At 35.2% G+C, this 6,290-nt stretch overlaps 1 non-coding gene across 1 annotated transcript; it reads left to right on the forward strand.

The window, feature by feature from the left end:
- On the forward strand, nucleotides 1-2,378 carry LOC101295284. The gene is made up of 7 exons (XR_183899.1): nucleotides 1-294; nucleotides 508-597; nucleotides 677-757; nucleotides 855-919; nucleotides 1,328-1,445; nucleotides 1,591-1,672; nucleotides 2,019-2,378. It is a non-coding gene; the product is annotated as an uncharacterized LOC101295284 (transcript).
- The last annotated feature ends 3,912 nt before the right edge of the window (nucleotides 2,379-6,290 follow it).

A 6,290-nucleotide genomic window follows, 5' to 3' on the forward strand; every position in this document is an offset into this window, starting at 1 on the left:
ACACTTCAACCGTGTTCAACGTTGAGGAGCCCGATCCCATAGTCTGAACCCCAAAGCGCGACCCAGCCTCTTGCCGACCCCAACTACGACCACCTCTGATCCCTTCTCTGCCTCCGACCGACGAAGTCTCAAATCTCTCTCAAACAAAGCCTTCAAATTTCTCTTACTTTAGCTTTCATTCTCTAACCTCAAAATCAATGGTGTCGTTTGCTGAAGACTGACCGAGGGCGGAGAGAAGATTTTCAAGATCAAGTGCGCTTAATGCCACACCGTCAACAAAGGCACGGACCACAAGTAGGGTATTTCGTTCTCTCGCTTCTCCGATTTCGATTGGTTTTGGTTTTGATTGTACGGATCTAAGATTTTTCTTGTGATTATTGATTCTTGTTTCGATTTCTCTTATTTTGTTGTGGGTTATCTATTGGATTTGAATTTGTAGGATTTTGTTTTGTTGTTTGTTCAAATTTCCATGAGTTATGTGTAGTCATGGACTTGCTTGTTTTGCAGATGGGAGACGAATCTGTCGAGGTCACCCCTAGAGAACCATGATGCCTCGCAGGCTATGGGTAAAGCTATGGAGGTCATATATTTCAGGAGGTATAATGAGTCATAAAGAGTATATTGTGTCTGGGGTTGGGGCATGGGTGAGGAATGTGATGGATTTTGTGCGATACAGGTAACTTGGAGGAAGCCATTGAGCATCTTACTGAGGCAATTTTGCTCAATTGTACTTCGGCTATTATGTACGGCACAAAAGGTTTTTGAGTTCTTTCGATCTCTTATTTTCATTGTTATTTCTCTATTTGTATTTAACTATTAATTAGCTGATTCTGTTTATGTCTTTATTTTAACAGCCAGTGTGTACATAAAAATGAAAAAACTTAATGCTGCCATCCGTGATGCCAACGCTGCTCTTGAGGTTGTTGTCATATACCCTGTTTGCTTTTATACAATAATTTGTGTTTCCCTATCTGTAATTGACATGTTAAGTGTGTGTGCCAGTTATTTGTATACTTTACTTGCCCACTCGACAAAGTGTCAAAGTTCAAATAACATGTTCATCAGCATCTGCCTGTACTGCTTTGTAGAAAGATAGAAATAAGATTTCTTTCTTCATCCATGTGATAGCTTTTCTTTTGCAACTTGGTTTATAATTCTACAAGCATGCGTTTTGAGTTTTTAGCTAGTTTCTTTATTCATATGCTAGCTTTGCTTTTGTGACTTTGGTTATAATTCTACAAGCATGTATTTTGAGCTTTTGGCTTCTTGAAAAGTGTAATATAGTATTGATGTACTCTCTGTCAAATCAATCCCGACTCTGCTAAAGACTACAAATCTCGTGGCATAGCTCACTCCATGCTTGGTAATTGGGAAGAGGCTGCGAAGGATCTCCACTTGGCATCAAAGCTAGACTTTGATGAGGAAATTAGTGTCATACTAAGAAGGTTTCTTTCTCATTTTTTGCCACTGGTTTATAGTTCTATTACACACTTTTCCTTGTCCTGCTTTCATATTTATGGATGTTTGTACTAACTAATCTATTGAGTAGTTATTTATACTATTAATCACTGGTAATGATTATATTTGCAGGTTAAATCTACATCCCGCAAGAAATATTGTGTATGACCAAATGTAGTTGTTATCTTGCCAAAATCAGCTTGTGAATTCTCAGGTATTGATCATGAACCTCATTGAGTACACTCTGAGAAATGATTGGATTTACATGTAAACACTAACTTATTAGAGGATATAGGAGCATGAGGGTTGCGTATGCCCCATTCTTATAGTGTTCCAATTTTTATATCGTAAAATTTTATTTGCTTTAGAAACATCAAGATATTGGCATTCTCTAGGCTCACAATGTTAATCAGATATGTTGTTCTTTGCATTGTGCATTCTGATTGTTTTCTCCTATAGTTGAAACGTTACTGCAATATTAATTTCTTATAATCACATATTGAATGTATGATTTGTATGTTCAAACTCAAGCTAAATAAGTTTTATTTTTCTATGTGCAGGAACTGGTGCAATACTCATGTGTTAGGTCAAGGCTGCAAAGCAACAAAACTTGTGGAGAGGACTGAAGTTAAACCCAGGTCTTTTGTAGCACATACAATGGCAAATTGGCAATGACATGGATTGAAGAACATCCCTTTTTCTCAGACTTGAAATGTTGCTTCTGATATCAGTGTAATTGCTTGAGGTCTCTCAATTGGAAAGGTAAGAGTTACTTAAACAGTCAAATCTGTTAAGAGGAGGCTTGCAAACACTAGAGTAATTGGTTGAGGAAAATTCTGCAAAGCTTATCTTGAAGTATAGGAACAAATGTACATTGTACTATCTTGTAAACTTGTGTAAGAGCTTTCATCTTTTGTAACATTCATGGCTGAAATTAAATTCAAGATTGTTTTTTCAACATGTCTGATTCCTTTTGTACAGCTTTAATTCAAAAATAAAAAAACCTGTCATGCAATTTTGCATACAGGTTTTTTTTTTTTTTTAATTCATGAAAAAAACTTTGCGACGACAATTTTACCGTGGCCAAAATGGGATTTGTGACGGTGTAAGCAGTAGCCATTTGCCGCCGCTTAGTTGGCGACAGCCTTTGCAGTCGTTGTGTGCCGTCGCCAATAAGGTGGCGACTGCTCGTTACTGTAGCCAAAAGCAACGGCGACGGCATTTTTGCCATCGCTACGCCTTCGCCGTTGATCTTTTACGATGGCAAAATGGCTTTTGGCGACGGCATTGCGCTGTGGCTAACTAAATTAATTTTTGTAGTGACTCCTATTTCGATCTATCAACACCTCCGTAAGGTTCAAGACCTCTAGTTTTCTCGACAATCCTTACGTCCCATGTATTGAGTTTTTTTTTGAAGTCATCATGCACCCTCGAACACAAATCCGTATCGATTGCAACTGATACACTACTAAGATTTAGCTCTTAGGCGACTGACAAGATTCGTGTTATTAATGAATAATGTTTATATTTATTATTTAGCTATAAATGTCATTAAATTATTATTTATCAATTTAAAAAAATAATAATGGTTGAATAAGAGAAAAAAATACCAAAAAAAAAGTCAGAGGTCTTAGGCAACGAAAATAAAAAGTTGTCACTTAGAACATCATTCCTAGGTAACGGACATAACGAACGTGCGTTGCCTAGGATAAAAACTTAGGCGACATAACTGCTTAAATGTCGTCGCCTAGAAAAATATCTTAGGCGACAAACTTCTAGTTTCCATCGTCTAAGATGCTACACATGTCCGTCGACTAAGATTGTTTCTGACGAATATAATTACCACGCCTAAGGTGTTAGTCGACGGAAGAGTACGTCTGCAAGGTTAAAAACCTTCAGCGATCTTAGTCGAAGAGTCTAGTTTTTCTGTCGACTAGGAACCTACCTCATGGTTGATAATCGACAGAACTTAGGCGATGGACAAGCAGTCGACTAGGATCTTAGGTGACGAAAATTAGCTATTAAGTAACGAAACTTATCAGTCACCTTAGAGCTAAATCGTAGTAGTTGCAATATTCTTACCCCATCTTCTCTTGTACTAACAATTGACACCGTCTCGCGGTCCCGATCGTCTCTCCCATGTTCGATCACCTTGACCTACACATTAAAAGTCATGTTTCCTACCAATCTTTTCCACCAAATTTTGCATTTGGTTAAAGAAAAATCGATTTCAGAAGATATATAAATTTCATAAAAGGAGCAGTGTGTACGTTCATGTACAATAACATCGATAAGTTTCCTATAGAACGTACAGTACAGTTAAATCAACGTAATGTTGTTAACATATCAATGATAACAACATTCTTTGTTATGTCTTATCATTGATATCATAACTTGATATTCTATGGCACTAATTAAGAGTGTTTTTTTCCCCTCTGATCTTAGATGTATATGGTTGCCTAAGACCAATCATCCCAGACCACCAAATTTTTGTAAGAGACAAGAATCAAATGGAATTCATATGTGAGTTTACATTTGAGAATCTGAGGTATGATATTTTTCAATTGTAGAAGATATAAAACTATGTTGATTTTGCATAACAATCAACGGATGTGATTCAATGCTATATATATTCCATGTTCATGCATATATATTTCACATTCTGGTGGCATCCACGTACAAAGAACTTAATTGCATTGTGATTTTAATTAAGAATTTTTGCATTGTTTTTTTTTCCATTTGATTGTTCCTAGTGTCTCCTTTTTAAATATAAAACAGACTTCTTATTAAGGATGAGTCACTATTTATTACATCAGAATGCAGCATCACGTCTAGGTTTGATCGTAGTACTTCAATGGTAGAAGAGAACAATTGAGGATTTGATTTTGGGGTGATCTTGGTAATAAGGAGTTTGACATGGCGGCTCTTCAGCAGATGTCACCACCAGTGTTTGTTGTTTTCACAAGTTTGAGAGTAACTACATTCAAAAGTAAGAAAAGATTCGTCATACTATGTCACAATATTTTTCGTACTATAGTATTTGTTAATCTTTTCTGGATGTTATGTGTAGGGGAGATCACAGCAACAGGAACAAGGCATACATGTGTTATTTTCAACTCAGCTATTGCAGATGCAGACAAATACAAAGCAGAGTAACCTAGCTTGATCAATTCATTTAGGCTATAAATTATTTTTGTTCAGACATAACAACATTTACATGCCAAAAAATGTTGTTTTTCTAAGCTGGGTGACAAGGTCAGGATTTCAAGAAGTCTAGAAGTTTGGAGGACACAAGACAACCAGGAAAGATGATGACTGTTTCTCAGCTACATGAACTCAATCCGGAGAAACATTCGGTAGAAAAATATTAGCATTTCTTAATAATGATCACATTACAACAATATATGATGTAAATGTGCATCTGCTGTGTACATTTCAAAAACTTATACATAGTAATTTAGGACTACCATCTAATCATATGCAATGATTTCTAAGAGACATTGTTCCAAAATGTTTGCATTTAGAAGCATATATATTTTATATTCTTCTTATTCCTATAATGATTGCTTTTAGTCATGTAGAGCTATTGTTATATATATATATATATATATATATATATATACCTGATATATGTATATATGTATGTATGTAACTTCAGACAATTGTTAAACAGAAGGAAACAGTTTATTGCATATTTCAAAAACTATAAAAATTAATTTAGGACTAGAATCTAATCATATGCAATGATTTCTAAGAGACGTTGTTCATTAAGGACTATGATCGATTAGAAAACCACATTAAGGTCTGTATTACAACATCTTAATGTGGTTTTTTAATAATCATTTCATTGCAACTTTTCATGATGTAAATCTACAACAACACATTTGTTGTGTAAATCTTAAAAACTTTTATACAACATATTTTATGACTACAATTTATTGATATTCAATGATTTATAAGAGACATTATTCTATAATTATTCATCTTTCAGAGCCAGCATATGGAGATAGAGATCATTCATTTTTCGTAACCTTAGGGAGTGGTGATGTCTCTGTTGGCTCTCATATGGTAAGGTTTGGAAGGATTCCGTTGAGAAATAGACAAGAAGGGGCAGATCGGATTTTACAAGCTATCTTCAGAGCTTTCCTCAAAGATCTCAACTCAGGAGAATGAGCACATGGTAAGCCTCTAAGAGTCTTTCATTTATTTATTTAAAATTCCATTTTATTTTTTTGATATATATTCCATCATTGATTCTAATTATTTAGTTTTATGTTTCTTTTAGCGGGTTGTCTAGAAGAAGGGTGTACACCCCAAGGTTCTCAGGGGATACCCTTCAATTGTATTCTCACTGCTTTTGGGAAGATAAAGAGCCACCTATCTTCATTTTTATTCCAAAAAACATAGATGTCACTGAACGGGATATACAAATAGCTGGGTATGTTATTGCGTTTGTGTTTGTTAAAAATATATCTCTTTACTTTAAATTATACAAAGTTCACAATTTTGTTTTTTAATTTCAATAAGGAGGAGCTACAAAATAACCAGCGCGTATTGTTTGCGCTACGCCAACAATTTCAACCTTCACCGTGTTATCTTCCTAAAAGATAAGGACTTACAAGAAGTAAGAAAAACTTTATGTATGCCTGGAGAGAAAGAAGAGCCGAACTTGGTATAGAAGGGAACAACATGTTGAAAAGGGAACAACATGTTGAAATAAAGATCAATAGAATAGCAACAATTATATAAGAATGTCTGTTAACGAGAGATCACGTAAAAGTGCAAGGTATGGCAACACCCAACAAGAAATACTCTGTTGTGAGAGATCATGT

This window comes from Fragaria vesca, linkage group LG2 (assembly GCF_000184155.1).
Source record: "Fragaria vesca subsp. vesca linkage group LG2, FraVesHawaii_1.0, whole genome shotgun sequence".
NCBI classification, from domain to species: Eukaryota; Viridiplantae; Streptophyta; class Magnoliopsida; order Rosales; family Rosaceae; genus Fragaria; species Fragaria vesca.